The sequence below is a fragment of the Cibotium barometz genome, chromosome 6 (genome assembly GCF_041138505.1).
Source record: "Cibotium barometz isolate CiBa-2024 chromosome 6, ASM4113850v1, whole genome shotgun sequence".
Classification (NCBI taxonomy): Eukaryota; Viridiplantae; Streptophyta; class Polypodiopsida; order Cyatheales; family Cibotiaceae; genus Cibotium; species Cibotium barometz.
The window spans coordinates 15,681,287-15,702,016 of NC_141051.1; positions in this window are offsets into that span (position 1 = coordinate 15,681,287).

The window sequence follows — 20,730 nt, forward strand, 5'->3', positions numbered from 1 at the left end:
GATGGCTCAGATGACTATATCGGATTTCACAATTGGGTGGTCATTGCGACCAAATGGCCCAAATGACTATATTGGACTTCACCTCTGATTTTATATTCACGTGATCACAAAATTTTTTTTGTTAATAACATGTGTGAACATGTTATTAACATGTTCACAAAAAAGCCGGTGGCAAGCGATCTGGTAACCGGGAAAAATCCCGCCGGGTTTTTGCTATACCCCGGCGGGCCCGCCGGGCTTTTGCTTTGCCCGGCGGGTCCCGGAGGGGTCGTCACATATCCCGGCGGGGTACATTTTTCTATATATATGGGCCCGGGGGGCCCTTTGGGATTTCATTACTGACAGCATACACAGGTAATGAAAACTTGTGTGTGTGTGTGTGTGTGTATGTGGGTGTGTTCGTGCGGGCAGCCGCCCACTGTCGCAATGCGCGGTAGGATGTGGGTGGTTCGCCACACGAGGGATGTGTGTGTGGGTGAGTTCGTGCGGGCAGCCGCCCATTGTCGCAATGCGCGGCAGGATTTGGGTGGCCCGCCACACGACTGGTGTGTGTGTGTAAGGCCATTCTTTGGAATGGTGCTTACCCTGGGGCACTTAGTCGGTAACGCGGCTAGTCTGTGTCCTATGGTAAGTATGGCACGCCGTAGCGGTACTAGTCGGTAACGCGGCAAGCATAGTATCGTTATGGCGATGTCACCTTCCCTTCCCTTCCCTTTGTCAAATGCGGACATATGGTCGGTAACGCGGCCAGTGTATGTTCGTATCCTATTGGTATTCCCATAGAATCGGGCGGCATTTTGTCGTTAACACGGCAAGTTGGTGTCGTCCGCTAGTGCATAAAATGTTTTTTGCATATTGCGGCATTTGATCGTTAACGCGGTCGAAAAAGTGTCGTAAATTTGCTTGCGTATTTCGGCATATGATCGTTAACGCGGTCGAATAAATATCATAAATTTGTTTGATTTGACTTGTATTGTTTTTATTGTGTTTGATCCATGCGATACTTGGTTGCTAACGCGGCATTAGTATTTCATGGATCAAAGTTTACATCATATTGTCTAAACGTTTTATTTTATAATATCGTGATTCGTAACTCGAAAAATATGAATCTCTCTCTTCTTACCCCCCTCTCTCTCTCATGATACACTTCACAACTCTTTCTCTATCTCTCTCATGATTCACTTCACAACACGATAGATGTGTAGATAATGATTTTTTTTATTTCTCTTAAAATATACATAATTTTTAATAATTTCTTTTTTCTCCCTCTATTTACTTAAAAATTAAAACAATACATTATTTTTCTCTTTAGGAACTCACAAAAACATTAAAAATATCATTTAATGTTTCTTCTGTCTATCTGTCACAACTCTCTCTTCCTCTCCTCTCTCTCTCTCTCTCTCTCATGATACACTTCACAATTCTCTCTCTCTCTCTCTCGCAATGATACACTTCACAACTCTTTCTCTCTCTCTCTCATGATACACTTCACATCTCTCTCTATCACGATAGGTATGTAGATGAGGAGTGCTTTAGGATTACAAAACATTATTTTTCTCTCTTTAGAAACTCACAAAACTATAAAAAATGTCATTTAATTTTTCCTCTCTCTATCTGTCACACCTCTCTCTCTTCCTCCCCCTCTCTCTCTCTCTCTCATTCGATAATGTATACACTTCGTAAGTAATAATGCGCTTGTTGCGGTTGTCTCACGTTCGATAATGTATTGCATGATGTTGAGTTCAGTAATGTTGTTTGATATATTCTGTTTTTGTTTGATCATTGATAAGTAATGATACACTTATTGCTGTTTTCTCACGTTTGATGATGTATTGGATGATGTTGAGTTCATTAAAATTATTTGATATTCCGTTTTTGTATGAACATTGACGATATTGATATACTTGTTGCTGTTCTCTCACGCTTGCTTGATGTTTATTTCAGTAATGTTTGATATTCTGTTTTTTTGTGTTTAGTGATATTTGCTAGATTTACAAAGACGATCAACATGCTTTCTCCCGAAGAGCGTAAAATTGTTCTGCGAGCAATTCGCGTTGAAGCGGTCATCACGGTATCACAATGTACTGATGATGTCGTCAAAAAGATCAATGAGTCTGAGATACTCATGCGAGATCTCATAGACCAAATATGGGAAAATGCACAGCGTCGGCTTCGAAGCGGAGGCAACGCTGAGCTGCTAGATAGACAGAAGATAGCAGATTTCAACCATCAGCACATAACACGAACCATTTTGGGGAGCATGCGAGTAACATGCAGTGATCTTAGAGATGCTGCCCCGCCTGAAGCCAACATGCAACGTCTACAGTTATGGGACGTTGTATGGAGCGAGCAAAGAGCCAAGAGCAAGCGCATGAAGGCGTTGGATGCAGAGTCCCTCCCCAAAAGAGTGCGAATTGCCCAGGACGTCGCTGCAACGTCCAGTCAGGCAGATGCAAGTGGTACAGGTGTCATTAATCGTACCATCTACAATTCTATGTGCACACATCTTATTGGCATCCCGCACGAAGCTCTTCACGAAGGACGAACAATAGGCTCCGGTGTGTTTGGAACAGTAAAAGAGTATGCAATTAAAGGTATATCATTTTTACCGGAGCACATCACTTTTTGCGGAAAGCACTACAAAGGAGAAGGCAGCGCGAAGTTCGAGAGCTTCCAGGCAGAGCAGGGTATGCAAGTGCTACATCCATCGATTGTCCGATGCATTGCCTTTACAAAAGAGGCTCCTTGGATCACAATTTTCCCGTACTATAATGGCGGCGCTCTTGGTGATACTCTTCTGAAGGTTCCCTTCAGATTCAGTGAGTTCACCAGAGCCATTTTTTGTTTGGATCGAGGATGGAGACAACCCCCGCCTGATAATATCCCTTTAGGTCATCTAGAACTTTCAAAAATAAAAGAGGTAGTAATAAACATGCCACATATTATGCATGCCCTGGTGGAAGGTGTAGCGGCAGCGCATATGGCAGGTATTGTACATACCGACCTACATCCTTTTAATGTAGTGTTGGATTATACAAAAGAGCTAAAGCCACGCATAGGTATTATCGATTGGGGGTTGCTGCTGAGAGCGCCCAAAAAACGGGTGTCTCTCAATTTTGTTTTTGAAGCAGACAAGAACCCGGAGAAGGTGGCACAGGCAGTCTCCTACGCAGACAGAGAGCGAAATAAACGGCCGTGGATAGCCCCAGAGCTTTATGATCCATTTTTGGCAGATGCATACACTCCTGCATCTGATGTTTTTGCCTTGGGATATTTATTACAAACTTTATATGACTTTTGGAAGAAAGTGCAAGAGTTGTGGATGGATAATAGTTCCCATGACAAAGTTACCATGGATACTATTATTCATAGAGTCAAAAATTGGATGTTTCTGCCTAATCGCGATGAGCGAAAATCAATTTTGCAAGTAGTTGAATTTTTTAGATCACTAAATACTGACCCTACGAGGGCACAACGTCCTCTTGTAGAGCTATCGGTGGCATTCACCCCAACTTTGTAATGATACAGTATCAAGAGATGAAGTTTCTGGAATTTGAAAATTTGATGTGTCCAATGTTTCAAAATTTTGTTTCTCTCTTCAAAATTTGATGTGTCCAATGTTTCAAAATTTTGTTTCTCTCTTCATTGAGTCTTTGCAATATCTCTCTCCTCTTGTGGTGTTTAAGTTTATGTTTTCTCTTCAAAATTTGCTGTGCGAGCATTGTTTGAAGTGTTTTTGGAGTCAAGTGGATATTTCTCATCGAGTCTTTGTAATACATATCTCCTCTCGTTGTGTTTGACTTCAAGATTTTGAGAGTAATGGTCAATTTATCTTACGTTGATCTTTATAGCTCATTAAAATCCTAAAGTCGTTTACGTTCATGCAGATATGGAGCAGGCGCAAGCGAACGAGCATCAAGAGTTAGCCAAGAAGGCATACGAGCGAATGAAGGCCCTTGCACATGGCCTGACAGCCCGCGAAGCTACAAGAACAGCGTGCAGGTTATCGAAATGGACAAATCCAACTTATGCCCAATGGAAAGACATAAACAAACGCGTAACCACAGAGATGATAAAGGAAATATGGCCATGTCCAGATGGCGAGATTAAGAAGGAAAGATGGAAGATTTCTCGTTGCACTCACAATGATATCAAAACTAATGCCGAGCGCATTTTCTTGGAGGTGTACGGTCGTCCTCTCCACAACGCCGACGCTCCACTCTATTTTGCTAAAATGCTATATGCTCACTTTATCCTGGAAACTCCAGTGGACTTCGTCTCCAGAGAGGCCACTGTCAACACCCACGACATACGTGAAGAGACAGTGACATTCACAAGAGAAGAACTTGCTCTCATGGTGGAGGGCGCCGGACTGGAGTTAAACCAGGTCAAAGAAAGCTTAGGGGCATAGCTAGCAGAGAAGGAGAAAGAAGCTGACCGATTAACTCAAGCGTCAACTCCGGCCAATAGAGGGATTCAAGAGCAGCTAACAAAGATCAGCCAAGATGTGCAGAGCATCTCTTCACGTATTGCTCCTGTGCGCCAAGGAAACCACATCTCTCATTTTTTGATACATCCTGATCTTGTGGGAGTTTCTGCTGAGGCTACAAGTTCCTCCACCCCCCAATGTCCTGTATGTTACAAAGTATTCGATGGGTGGAGCGGCTAGTATATACTACCATGTGGACACTACTACCACTTAATATGTTTAGTGAGACAAATGCAAAATACTTCCACATGTGCATTGTGCAATGTCCCAATAAATCAAGGTATTTATACAGTGTTCGGCATGGCTAGCGAATATAAACCACCAGGACCTTTAGATGCAACTCCTAGTGCAATTCGCAATTTATTTCAAGATGAGAGCTAAGAAAAACAAATTCTACTTTTGTATTGATAATTTCTCCAAATATGATCATTTGTACAAGTACTTTTTATTAAATTAATGAAGTGACTTCTTCCTCTATGTCAGTATCTTGCTCCAAAATTCTTTCACCGTTTACTCTCTCGTCTGCTAAATTAAGCTCATCTAAGTCAATGTCTAAATTGTCTTCTATCTCAAGGGTGGTGCACAACGTACGTCCAACATCAAAGTTCTCGTCTACTACATCTTCACAATTGTACATCCATCTGGGCATATCTTCTTCATACTCTTCGCTTTCGATGTCTCGCAAGATCTTTTCATTGCAGTACATGTAAACAAGTTTATCTGCTCGATCTGCAAGAAGTCGATTGCGAATAGTACTATGAATATATTTATACATGCTCCAGTTTCTTTCTGAGCCTAAGTTTGAAGAGCACTGACTTAGAACCTTCATCGCAAGGTTGCGCAATAAAGCATAATGCTCACCACCATTCATCATCCACCACTTCCATGCAGGTTGCTCTTTAGCCATTTGTTAAACAAGGGAGTTGGAAAATAAACCCTCTTTCAACCGAAATGAGGTCATCTCCTTTATGCACTGTACACGATCATCATCATTATTATAGAAAGTGTTTACCACTTTATAAAAATCTTGCACCACCTCAACGTTGGACATCAAATCCATATTCCAATATTCAGGATCTAACATGTAAGCAGCACTGTGCAGTGGTGAATGCGCTCCAATCCATCTAGCATGAAAGTACTTCAACAGAACTTTTCTTTGTCTACTGGAGAATGGTACACGCCATTGCTTTTCCACCACTGAATGCTCTAATTTCTCAGGACACTCCAAACTCCGCTGGACAGTCCACCATTGCATCCATGCTTTTCCGAGATTAGGCGCTCTTTGATCAAGGCTTCGTACAGCATACATAACAGGCATCATTACATGGTATGCATCCATCACACTGTTCCACCAACTTCTTCTCGTAAGCGCTCCCTTCAAGACTTTGATTTTCTCTTTCACTTTTTCAAGTTGAGTGTTCTCCCAGTCATGAAATGCCATGCATGTAAATGTTTCACAAACTGCATCTTTATTTCTAAGAAGAGACTCAAAAGTGTAAAAGTGAGTGCAAAACCTAGTCTCCGCTGGAAGCTTTAACATAACTAACATGCGAGGTCGAAACATATCCAAAACTCTCTGTCTCTTGAGCATGAATTTCACAAGCTGGTGAGCAGTGTCGACGATTGAGGCAAACCATTTGGTATCATCAGATTTATACCAATCTTTTAATACAAGATTCAAACTATGAGTATTACAGCCTACCGGAAAAATATGTGGATATTGTCGCTGTAGGATTCTGGATGCATTTTTACAATTTTTTGCATTGTCCATGACGACTTGGACTACATTTTTGGCACCCACTTCCTCTATCACAGAGCTAATGACTTGAGCAATGTAAGCCCCAGTTTTGATTGAACCAGTTGAATCCACGGCACGGATGAAAGTCTCACCTCTAGGTGAAATAACCATTACATTAATTAATGGTTTTCTTTGCACATTAGACCATCCATCACTTACTATACTACATCCAGAAAGCTCTATATTGCTAAGAATTATTCTTTGTACACGTTCTTTTACCTGCGCATAACATTTCTCTAATAGATCATTTCGCATAGCATGGTACGTAGGCGGTGAAAATCCTGGTCCAAACTCATCAATTTTCTTCCATGCTCTCTTCCAATGCTCACTGTCCACCATCATCATAGCACTCCCAGAAAAGTAAATCGCTTCAGCAAGGACGAGTTGTGCATCATCGAGTCGACCTTGACGTAGGCTTTCTTGCAATGAAGTTTGACGCATGGGTATATTTCCTACGTCAAAGTTTTGCTTGCAAGAAGATGCACTGGGTAGATTACTTTCTGGCTGCATATTGCCGTTCGGGGTACAAGTAGGCGATGTAGCGGGAGTTTGATGATTAGAACAACAGTGTTCTTGCTGCCTTGATACATTAACGATAGGAGTGTGATGTTTTCTTGAATCTTTCTTTTGAATTTCTTCTCTTATGCGTTTGGCCACTATAGGTGCAGAGGGGTGGGTACATGACTTTTTCTTCGTTCCGCCTAAAAAGTGTTCTCTTAGTCGAGGCGCCCCACCTGATTTTACTGCATGGCATAGCTTACACTCCCAATCTATGAATCGATCACCAACGTTAATTGCATATTGCCACTCTATCCCAGGTGCCTTTTTTTTCCTGCTATTTGAAATTTGGACTCTATTGGAGGTATCACTGGATCCAACATTGTCCTCCATCTCAACAAATAACCTATTCAACCAAGCATATAACAATGAATACACAAATGAAAAAACAACAAATCACTCACGTATAACAAAACATACATCTGCAGACAAAGTACTTCGAAACTATCTTGACAAATACAAAAGATCATCACATAACACAAAACTATTTCAAACTATCTTGCAAGGTCTTACTACAAAACTACTTCGAAACTATCATGCACATTGCACCCCCAATGAAGGATGCCTTTTGTACCCAATTAAGGATACTTTACACAATCAAAGATCTATGCTTGCCCAATACTCTAGTATAGGACAATAGACCTTCTCTAACATTCACAAAAAAAATCAAAGATCTATGCTTGCCCAATACTCTAGTATAGGACAATAGACCCTTGTCTACTCTAAACTATATCAAGTATCAAGAACCAATACAAGCCCCTAAGCAGGACTCTTGGCTCCATCAAACCATTCATAAAGCAGAATGAGGTAGATTACATACGTGGCTCAAATGCAAAGCTGAATGACTCCAAATTTGTCCCTAAATCTCCGCAAGTATTAGCTACGAACCACACCCTGCCCCCAGTTCAAAGAACTAAGGATGAGTGGCCCAATAGCCTTAGGAGTGCCTACAAGGAAAGACGACAGCCCCTAAAATAAGGACGTTCTTCCCAAGAGGACACTTCTAGCAACTCGAGAGCTCTACAAGTACTTTGAGGAGAGATATCACGCCCCCAAAACAAGGACTATCTTCCCAAAAGTTGTACGATGGGTGTCGGGCAGTGTTTATATACAGAATAATACCCCGCCGGTGTTTTTTGTTTTTCCCGGCGGGCCCGCCGGGCTTCTATCATTCCCGGCGGGCCCGCCGGGAAAACTCTGTATCCCGGCGGGCCCGTCGGGAATGATAGAAGCTCGGAGGTGTTACTGGAATAGTGGGTTCCAGCAGGTCATTTCTCAGGTCATGTGAATATAGAATGTGATCACAAGTTTTAATATGTTAACAATAGGTTTTGTTAACGTGATCACGAAATTGTGAAGACGTTAATGAAATCCCTGGACTTCACAGTTGAGCGGTCATTGCAACCAGATGGCCCAGATTCACTGCAAGGTATTTTTTGACAGTTTTGGGAAGTTATGGTTGAGAATTGTCTTTGGTCGAAATCGAGTTACTATAGTGCAGCAATGCATTTTGGTAGTGCATATAGTGTTTGCACATGTATTGTTGACATTGGGTGTATGTAAATGTTATTTGGTCATATCTAGTAACCTACAAGTTACGTTTGAAGTATCACGCAGTAGTCACAGAAGATATTATTAGGTTGCATACAAAAATTGTGTTGTAGTTTTTTTATTATTGTCCAGGAAAATATATCGGAATCAATTAGATTGTCAGTGAGAAGCTAGACAAGAACAAATTCCATGCTTGGAAGTTTAGAATGACCAATTTCCTTATGGAAAAAGGATTTTGGGACTATGTTGAAGGAGACAATGAGGAGTCTCTAGAGTTGTCTAAAGAGAATGCCACTCCAATAGACAAAGGCATTCAAGGATTGGAACCAGGGTGCAAGGAAAGTCATGTATTGGCTTTCCATTAGTGTCACAAACACGATGATAGGACACATACAGGATTCCAACATTCCAACAGTTACGTGGAAAAATCTGGTGTGCAAATGTTCTAGACCAACACAAAGGCAAGGAAATTACAGCTAAAGCAAGAGTTACATACTATTGAAAAGAAAAGCATGTCTTCCAATCAGTATGCTTTAAAGATCAAGGGCATTGTGAAATCCCTTGGGTCCATCAATGTATCGATGGAAGATGATGATTTGGTGAGTGTCTGTTTGAATGGGCTTGGCAAAGAGTACAAGCCATTAAAGACCTCCATTGTAGTCGAGGAAAATATTCCCAAATTTTGGGACTTGGTGTCTATGTTGATCATAGAGGAAAAGTCACTAGGTGAGGAGTCTTCTTCGTAAAGCAAGAACACATCGGAACTGGCCTTCTACTCTACTTGAGGTAGAGGCAGAGGTAAAGGCCATGGTCGAGGCCAAGGTGGTGGCCGACAAGAAGATCAAAATTCTCTAGACAACAATAGTCCAATGATTCATATTAATCATAGAGAGGTGGACGAGACCAATCTAGAGGCAGGGGGAGCCAAAGAGGCCGAGATGGTTGGCAAAGAAATCAAAATGCAGATAGCATAGAGTTCTATTATTTTGCCAAACAAGGGCTGTGAGACCCTCGCCCCCTCCACGATGCCCCCTCCGAGGGCACTGGCGGTGGTGGAAGCAGCGTCAGTCTCTCGTGCGAGGGAGCGATCCACACTCAAGGCCTCGCCCATGGATGTCTGGACAAGAGATAGCCCAATCGTTCCTCCAAAACCAAACCCGGAAAAACTTCCCTCGCACGAAAGGCACGGGCGATTCCACCACGAAAATCATCTAACGAGAGAATTGATCTATCGAGTCAAAGGCTTAACTAACTAAACTGATCCGACCGAACCTGAAAGTCACATCGTCAGATCAAGGAAGAGACTTGCACTTGGTCCATAGAATCATCGCTTTTTTCCTCCTTTAGTGAGGCACAACCGCTAATTCCCTCCCACAGAACAAGGGCCTATCTACTAGAGGGAAGAACTTCCACTTCACCAAAAACTCTCTGAGGACTTTGCTCCTAAGAAACATCTCCTAAACATCAAGGTTTTCTTTAGGCTGGAGTACCATCTGGCCTTGAGTTGGAGAAATCAATTGTTCATAATCAAGCACGTGACTCGGGCTGGGGTGGGTACATATTTTTTAAGCAAACTCACATGGAATACATTATGTACCTTGAGATGGGGAGGCAGAAGAAGTTTATAAGCTAGATCGCCTACTTTCTTTATAACACCATACGGTCCATAGTATCTAGGAGAGATCTTCTTCTTTATAACACCATATGGTCCACAGTATCTAGGAGAGATCTTCTTCTCCTCCTTAAAAATAAGGAACTTTTTTTTGGTTGTACTTGAATGAAGACTATATTTGATTCTTTAAACTCTCTCTCTGATCTCTTTTTATCTACATACTTCTTTTGCCTATCTTGGGCTGCCTTAATATCTGCCGGAGTTCCTAAGAAAGAGCTTCGAGAAAAAGGTCTTCCTTCATTCCTGAAACTTCCTCACTCCAGATTTTGGTTGGGACCTTGGTGTCTCTTTGGAGTCGGAAGGTTGGAAGAACTTCTTGGTGTCTAGAATCTCTTGAAGAATGAGGGAGATCGCTTTGGCGGGACTTTAACGAGCGATGAAGGCTTTGGCGAAGTCCTTCGCCATTCTTACAACTTCAGCCATGGAAACTGGCTTGTCTTGCCCAAGGTGTCTAAAGGTTTGTTCGTTCCCTGAATGAACCTGGCCATAAGTTGCTCTTCGTCTAGTGGTGGTGAATACTTGAGGAGAAGAGCAAATGCCTGGTGATATTCTTCAATAGTTTTGCTTCCCTGGTTTAGCTCTAAGAAATCATTCATCTAGGTTTCTAAAAATCCAGGGGGACAAAATCTCTTCCTTAGATAGGCTTTGAGATCATTCCAGGACTGGGTATTCCTATCCAGATGGTTGGTGTCGCAATGGTTTCTCCATGCCACCCTGGTTATTTCCACAATCTCTAGCCTAGCGAGAGCCATTTTGCTCCTCTTGTTGTATCCGGTGACATCAAAATATTCCTCCATGGCTTCAACCCACTTCTCCACAGCCTCACCCAAGTTTTCCCCTTCACATTTGAAGAAGGGTCCTGGTTGGCTGAGTTCTATGAAGAGCCTTGCGAATGTCGGGGTCAAGCTCTTCCACATCACTGAGAGGATCTGGCTGTCGGCCACGATTCGCTCGCCTCCTGATTCTACCAAAAATGATACATTATTAAATTTTTATTTTAATTTCGTTAATGAGATCCTGAGACTTAAGAGGTTCATAAAATAATTTCTTAAACAAGATAAACGATCTTATTAGAGATCTATAACATATGTCTGAGTAACAAATTTTGCTTCATCAATTCGTCATATAATAAACAATCACTTATACAATAGGAAATTTTTTCACAAAACATTTATTTATTTATATAAAGGTTGCAATATGTACATAGAGCATCTCAACTCCAGAAAATCAAAACCTCCTCAGAAAATGCATAAGATGGCGATACTGGGCTACAGACATGCCCCGATACAAAAGTTTCCTTATTGTCAAAAGGGAGCTTTTATCTTCTCTTTTAGAATAAATCGGCTAAGGAGTCTGTAGATATGGTAGGAAAGTCTGAAATCTCGAGGCGTAGGGTGATATAAAATAACACCATGAATCACTTTTAGCCTCATCAGAATCATGGCCAACGAGATATTTTCCCTCAGCAACACGCACTGGTGGTCGCAAGAGGTGTGGACATACTGCCCTTAATACCACTTGTGTTGTCGTCTCTTCGTTGGGTCATTAGGAACTCAATGGAGTCTTTTTGGGCCCTTTAATTTGCCATTGCCTAATGGAGGTGATTAAGAAATAGACAAATAGGGAGATTACATGTGGACTGAAACCAATGGTTTGTAAGAACCTAGAAGGTAGTGGTCAAACTTAGAATAATAGGCTAAATAGGCTCTTTTTTAATTTTTAAAATCAACTAAAACTCAAAAAATTTATACGTATATGAATTTTTTCCCTATTTTTTATAGAAAAGGATAGCTGTAGCCTACAGCCATCATTAATTTTAGGATTCATTTTAAATGTGATCGTGATATATAGGATATATATATATATACATATAAGACAAGATATTATAAGATTTTGGGACTATTATAAGATATATATATATATAATATCTTATATAAATATATAAGATTTTGGGGCTATTAGGACACCTAACGGGCCTTTTGAGCCTCACAAGACCAAAAAATTTAAAAATAAATTAAAAAAATGCCATGTGCGCTACGGCGCGTAAATCAGTATTTTGACCTGGTCAAACTGGCGATTAACGCGCCGTAGTGCACATGGCATTTTTTTTTTTGATTTTTTTGGTCTTCAGGCTCATAAGGCCCTCAATCTAGGTGACTTTATAGACTCTACCTTCTTTGTATATATAAATATATATATATATGTGTGTGTGTGTGTATATATATATATATATGTATATATATATATGTGTGTGTGTGTGTATATGTATATATATATATGTGTGTGTGTGTGTGTGTGTTTTTGTGTGTTTTTTCCTGTGTGTATAGTGCTTTTATATTTTTTTTAATGAAATGTTCATTGGCGCTGAGCATACAAAAAAAATTGGACTCAACAAAGAATGTAACACAACTCAAAAAGCTTTCATTAATGTTTGAAAATGCTACAAAGGATTTTGGGAACATTACAAAAGCTTGTAGGGAGAATTACAAAGTGGGTTAGCCTATTGAGGTAGAAGGCTACGCTCTAAACGTAGGCGTAGGGCTAGGGACATATCTACAGGCTTCAAAGTGACTCTCTTGGCATGTACCATAGCCAGCACTGAGTCTTCAAAAATAGAAACTACAATATCTTCAGCAGCTTCTTGAAGAGCTTCAAGAGCTGTGCTCTGTATGCGGTCAACCCTGTCAGTAAATTTTTCCATTGTTTCTCTCACCAGTCGAGAGAATGGTGCCTTGGGGATGAGAAGATCTATGCTTTTCTGATATTTCCTAATCTCTCGTAGCGCGATTGTCCCTGGCCTCCATTTTCTCTTCTTCTTTGTAACCGGTGGAGGCGGTGGTGGTCTTTGATTCTCCCACGGTGGTCGTTAAGACCTGAACTTCTTTTTCTTCTGTACACGCTCTTCCTCTTCTTGTTGGTCTCAAAACTTGCCCTCCATTCTTTTGCCACACCTCTAGACTGGACGTCTGGATGTTGTGGCTGCTTGTGGCTGTGCTTGGCTTGCCCTCCTTGCGTCCTCTTTGGGCTGCTGTCTCTTTTGCATTTCTCTCTCCCAAGCCGCCATCACAAGAGCAAACTCTTTGTCAATGGTATCTTTCGTGATGCCATAGGACAAAAGCTCGACCTCCCTGTTCTGTAAGATAACCTCTAGCTATTCTAGGGTGTCGGCCTCAATAACAATCTCCGGTGATTGCCCTTGACCTTCCTCGGCTTCTTTTCGACGCCGCTCTTCTTCCGCTTCTCTACTAGGCTCCGTTTCTTCAGCTTCCTTCCTGCGTTGCGCTTCTTCAGCCTCCTTCCTGCGCTCTTCTTCTCTCATCTCCTTTGCCTCTTGCTCTGTTACTATAGGCAGATTTGTCCTTTTTGCTGTAGCAGGTAGTGGGCCGAGTTGATCGAAAAACCGCAAGTCTTGCTCCTGTTCTTCTGGCATGGCCTTGGTATGTACGTGTGCGAGAGATAGTGGGAGGGCAGGAGAGAGTAGAGCACAAAGAAGAAATTGAAATGTGGTGGTTATAAATGAAAAATGACTTAAATATGTCTATAAATATAATTTTTTAAAACTTTTAGAAAATTTAAAAACACAAAAAGATTATAATCAGAGAGTTTAAGCTCATGAGGAACCACACCGACGCTTGCTTGCTACCCACTGCCGTAGTCTCTCCCTAGCATTTGATCTGTTGTATCCTTCAGTTGTTCTTGCATTAATAGTTTTCATTATTTGATGCCTAAGAGACAAATTACTGCGAGATTTTTGCCTTTTTTTGCCAACAACCAGAACGCGATAGAACCAGTTGAACATTTCATGGAGCGCATTACTCTTGACTTTGCCACCACCATGGCGAGTGCCCTTAAAATACACGGCCTTTGCTTGGTAATGTGATTTCTCCATGCCTTGATTGCTCCAAAGTGCTAAAGAGCCATATCTATCGAGAAAGTATGGCCCATGTGCATACAATATATGTTGCATAGAAAATTACAAAAAGTCAACAAACAGTATGAAGAACATACTACAAGGACAAGAAATATAGCATTACCATGTAGTGAGTAATGTGTGTTTCTCCCCATGCCTCGACCATTTCTTCTGTAAATCTACAAGTAGCTTGTTTAAGTGCCTCAATACCATGGTCATCCAGGTGAGGTCACTCTAGAAGATCGACCATTTTATTACACACCTCCCATACACGTGCACGTTTTAGGCCAAGCCTCGCATCATTTCCTCGATATGTCGTAACATCACATATCTTCTTCCAAATTTCAAAGTTAGTGTGGCTATGAGAACCCAAGTGGTTTGATAGCAAGTGTCTTGCCTTTGATCCACCCATGCAAATTTTATTAGGGTTGTCTTGTGTAGGGTTTGATTTTCTGTCCTTTGTCAAGACCACTGCTCCAGCATGTAATCCAATAGAGGAAAGTACACCCTCTAGTGCACGTATTGACTCTTCTCGTCGATCTTCGGGCTCCATGTTCCAGACATAGTTTATGTGGAGCATCAATAGCTTATCCAAAATCCTGAGTCTTGCATGTAATGTGCACACATGCACTTGACATAGTGGAATGTCCAAGATTGGGTTCCAAGCATTGTCCTCCTGGTCACGACTAGGTGGCTTGCTCTAGTCACAACTTAATATGCCATTATGTCATACCTTTGATCTTTTCCTCTGTTCAGCATAAAAAATGATTGCTTTTTTTGCACCCACCTGTTTTTGACTTTTGCCTTTGGTAGGTTGTTTCCCTTTTACTCTTGAGTCTATTGCTGTCTTGGAATGACAACAGTAAACACATGAGAATATAGTATTCGCACCTGTTTTACAACCCAACATACACTTTAAGGTTTTTAGATCGCCACCCAAGTGCCATTCAACGTTAAAGCTGTTGAAAGAACGGTAGAGGGGGAGGAGACACACACAGGAGCAAACCCTAATGTATATTGCAAACCCTAACCATAGAGGGAAGCCATCTCCACTCTCACACAAAGCATTATGCCATAATCCATAATACACACAACACTATGAGTTGTGTCCACACACATCTAACCCTAGCTAATGTCCACACATTATGACCAGCTGGACACGCGGTCATTTATGTCTCACACATGTTCCTACCTAACATGCCAGAACATAGCATAGCTGGCTCACACTGACATCGAGCTTGAATCTCAACAGCCCCTCTCAAGCTCATGATGTACTGCCGATGAAGATGTAGATGAGCTTGGGATATCAAGGCTCTCAACACTCCCCCTCAAGCTCATCCCATGTACTCCCAACATAGTACGGAAGTACTCAAACTTTTCCCTGCTAAGTGGCTTTGTAAAGATGTCTGCCACCTGTCTTCACATACTGAAGATCAACTGTACCATCTAGCACCTTCTCTCTGACAAAATGATAATGGACCTCTATGTGTTTGGTCCTCGCATGAAACACTGGATTCTTTGCCAACTGTATACTGCTCATGTTGTCACAATGAATGACAACTTTGCCATCAAGAGGTTCACAAAAATCTATCAAGAGACTCTTTAACCATATAGCCTCACAAGTAGCAATGGCTGCACCTCTGTATTCAGCCTCTGTACTAGATAAAGCAACTGTAGGTTGCTTCTTGCTACTCCAACTCACCACGGCACTTCCAAGTGTAAAAGCATAACCACTAGTAGACCTCCTGTCATATGAGCTACCTGCCCAATCAGCATCTGTGTAGCCATGTATGTCCAAGCTTTTACCACTCTCATAAAGTAGACCATAATGTGCAGTGGTCTTCACATATCTCATGATGCATCTCACTGCATCCAAATGTGGTTTCCTGGGGCTCTGCATAAACTGGCTTACTAACCCCACAACATAACTCAAATCCGGGCATGTGATAGTCATGTATATGAGACTACCAACCATCTTTCTGTACATAGATGGATCATCCAACTCATCACCATAATCAGCCCGCAACTTCACATTTTGCTCCAAAGGTGTACTCATAGGCTTACACCCTATCATGCCATACTTTGCCAACATATCCAATGCATATTGGCGCTGTACTAACCATGTACCTACATGATCTTTGACCACTTCAATTCTAAGAAAGTATCTCAACTCACCAAGGTCTTTCATGTCAAATTGCCCACTCAAAGCTTTCTTGACATGCATCACATCTGCACCATGATCACCTATGATAATCAAATCATCCACATAGATGACGAGTAAAACAATCCCATGCTCTGTCTTCTTCACATAGAGTGAAGAATCTGCTGTAGAAATCTGAAAACCAAGTGAGATAAGATATATGCTCATCTTATCACTCCAAGCACAAGGTGCTTGTTTCAAACCATATAATGCTTTTTTCAATTTGCATACATGAGTGGAATATCTTGGGTGTACATACCCTTCTGGCTGTGCCATATACACTTCCTCTTGTAGATCTCCATTTAGAAATGCATTCTTGACATCCATTTGATGCATTTCCCAGCCATCCATAGCAATGACTGCTCTCACTTTGCCCATCTTAGCCACTGGACTAAAGATTTCATCATAGTCCAAACCTTGGGTCTGTGCATAACCCTTAGCTACCAATCTTACTTTATGTCTCTCAATAGAACCATCAGATTTGCACTTCACTTTGTAAACCCATTTACATCCAATAACATTTTTGTCCTTTGGTAGTGCAACCAAATCCCATGTATCATTATGGACCAATGCGTCCATCTCAACATCCATTGCTTTCTCCCATACATGCTCTCCAATAGCTTCTGTATAGCATGTAGGTTCCACATGCTTCACCATAGATGTCATATATGCATAGTGCATAGCAAAATCTCGATATGTCAATCTGTCACACAGGATATCTGACTCTCTAGGATCTCCGCAATGCATGCGGATCACTCTGTACACCTGTAACTATAGCATGTGGTGGCACATATCTGTCCTGCCTAGCACCAGGTGTGCGTAAAACAGGTATGCCAAGCTCCTCATCCAAACTCTCTCTAGATGACTCATAACCTATAAACACCATATTGGGGAATATGGGAATTTCCCAGTAGTTTGGGACACGTGGTCAAATCTTTGGATTAATCATACCTTGAACACCGTTACTCCAAATTGAGCGCTCTATAGCTCACTAGATTCCATTTTCCAAGCGCTTTCCAACAATAGGTCACATGATATGGTTTTAAGAAACTTATAGGCATGTTATCCAGGTCCCACCTTTTTAGTATTCGAAAAATGGGAGTTGGGAAATTCCCAAACTCACGAATATAGTGTTTATAATTCCAATTTCTTCGACCTTCTTCTTTCCTTTATCCATAGCACTACTCCCAGTGCTCACACTCTCATGTCTCAAACGTCCTGACCATGGACGTACAGTGCTACTCTCAGCTTCTGCTCTGTTGGCCCAGACATAGTAGTAGAACTAGAACTTGCTTGTGGCAAGTTCACAGGCACATCAGCCTCAAGTGACTCAATGACTCCCTCATCTTTTGCTTTGTACCAACTAGCAAGCTCATCAAACACCACATCTTGTGAGATGACCACTTGTCTAGTTTGTGGATTATAACATTTGTATGCCTTTCGATCCTGTGCATATCCAACAAATACACATTTCTATACCTTAGGATCCAACTTCCTTCTTCTTTCATCAGGCACATGTACATAAGCTATGCATCCAAAAACTTTGAGATATCCAATGTCTGGCCTGTAACCTGTAAGCCGCATCTCTGGCGTGCTTCCATGAATGGCTGCTGTAGGTGTTTTGTTCAGTATATACACTGCAGTGGCACATGCTTCTGCCCAATAATAATCTGGCATGCTCTTTTCATTAAGCATCGCCCTAGCCACTTCACATATGACTCTATTCTTTCTCTCAGCCACACCATTCTGCTGAGGTGTATACCTGCAAGTCAACTGTCTTCTTATTCCATGCTTCCTCAAGAAATGCTCAAAAGCCTTTGAGGTGTATTCACCACCTCCATATGTTCTCAAACATTTAATCCAATAGCCATATTGCTTTTCTGCAAAAGCTTTGAAATCCATGAACTTTTCCAACACTTCACTCTTCTCTCTGAGAAAGTATATCCATGTCATCCTGCTGAAATCATCTATGAATGTCACATAGTATAAACTGCCTTTGATAGATGGGTTTTGTGCAGGACCCCATACATCACTATGTATTATCTCAAGTGGCCTGCTACTCATATTTCCTTCTCTAGGAAACCTCAACCTTGCCTGCTTTCCAAACTGACAGGCTTCACAAACATGCATATTCCCATCATATTTGAATCTAGGCAATCCACTGACAATGCCTCTTGTTTGCATGTTCTTTAATCTCTGTATATTGACATGTCCAATCCTCTTATGCCACATATTAATGTCCTGTACCACATTCCTGCTTTTAGAGAACATGGCTGATTTTAACTCAGGAATTCCAGCATCCAGCTTAAACAATCTGCCTTCTTTCTTGCCTTTAGCAATGACTCTACATCCATGTTTGAAGTCCTCTCAAAACGAAGCAACCATGCTCGTTGAAACGAACCTGTAATCCCTGTTCCACCATTTGACCAAGCTCTTTGTGATAGAAGGCACGTACAATACATCAGACATAGATTTTGTTTGACCATTGTGCATTACCAATGGTACACTTCCAACATGTGTAATGACATGCTGGGTATCATCACCTGTTTCCACATAGCCTTTGACATCCATAGGCTTCATATGCTCAAACCATTCACCATGACACGTCATATGGTTTGATGCTCCAGAGTCCATATACCATGTGTCATCATTCTCAGCATTTGTCGTCATAGAACCCACAACATGTTTCATGTTTCACGCCCACCTCTAGCACCATATGAAGGCTGAAAATTCTGTTGTGATGACCTGTCCTACCATCCACAACCATTACCACCACGTCCACGTGATGTGAATCTCCCCCTGCCTCTAAAACCTCTCTGAGAATAGCATTAGGGGAAGGTTGAGATCTATAGGGACCCTTTAAGCTGCCATATTATGATTTTAATGACTTTTTGTTAAAACGTTAAGTCTCTTTGACTTTAGATACCTTCTTGTTCTTCAAGTGGCTAGAAGTTTGAATTTCAAAGTTTCTCGCCAAAATTGAATTTGAAATCGAGCGAGCAAAACTATATCATGTGACATATCTATGGAAAGAGCTTGACGAGTAGATCCTGGATCTGTAATCTCCGACAAATTTTGAGCTCATATGTAGAAGTTATGGACGTCTGAAATTTCAAAAACTTTCCCCCCCCCCACTTTTTGGAAATGAAAAGTACAAAAAGGCATCTTCTAGAGAATCTTTTGACCACCTTTAATCACCCAACATTTTTGTATACATGGCATCACACGATTGGCTCTTTTCCTTAATAACCTTTTAATCACATGGCATCTTAAAGGGCCCCTATAGACCTCAACCTTCCCCTAATGGTGGAAAGCCTGATTTCTGCCATTATCATCATGGCTAGTAGATGCATCCAGAAATGAATCACTGAGTTTGATTTCCTCAACCAACAAGAGTGAAACCAACTCATCAAAGTTTGGTACACCTGTACTCCTCATTGAGATAGATGTATCAAAAGATTTATATTCCTTGCCAAGACCACGCAAGGTAATATCCACCAAATCATCATCAGGCATGGGGGCATTTATTGTGGCCAATGCATCTGCAAACTGAGACTTGCGAGCACTCGTATCTGTATCAAACATCTTGACCAAAGTATCCCATGCATCTTTGGGATTCTCAGCATCCTGTATGTGTATGAGCATAGCATCAGAAATACATATAGACAGATAATGCAGCACTTTGAATGCTCTTTCTGACCATTGCTTATGAGCAATAACCTGCTGCTGTGTAGGTTATCGAGGTAGATCTGGCTCTGGCTCAGCACCTGTAATGAGATTCCAAAAACCTTTTGCTTTCAAGAAACTTTTTATCCTACACTTCCATGCCTGGAAGTTCTTCCTATCCAGCTTTTCACCAACAATCTGAACTGGATTATCCGACATATTTGCTCAATGCATACACCTTCCGCACACTTCAAATCTGTAAATGAGCCTTCCTCAGCTCAACCACACTCCAATGAATGTTCCAGATACTCCAATGTAGCCAACAATCTTCAAATTTGATGTGGAAAATCAACCTCTATGCATCTAAGATGAACTGGCTCACGCAGTCCAGGATACCCTGCTTCGATGCACTTTCCAAGGCTCCAAATCACAATGTAGTGGTGCAATCAAGTATGGGAAACTTACATTGACACCTAAACAGCCTCAATGTAGAGTATCAACACCATCTGACATGTGTACATATCAATTTTTGAAAACCCCTTTCTCTATTTTGGGAAAAAACAGAAAAACCAAAAAAACCAGTAGTAATTTGGCTCTAATTTCTTCAATATTTGTCCAAATTGAGCAACTAGGCATTCATTAGCTTAGCAATAGTGTCCATAAAGTCCATGTAAGAGGATTTTATCCAATTGTATAAGACCAAAGATTAATTGCTCAATTAAAATTGCTCTCTTTCTCTGCAACCAGTGGACAGCCTGTTTAATCAGCTCATTCCCAGCTCAATTAGGCATAATTCATCAATCCAATCACATATCCTTCTTCTCAAGTATGTGTATTAACCAATTTCTAAAGTAATTTTGGAAATCATCAAGCACCAAAGTGTAAT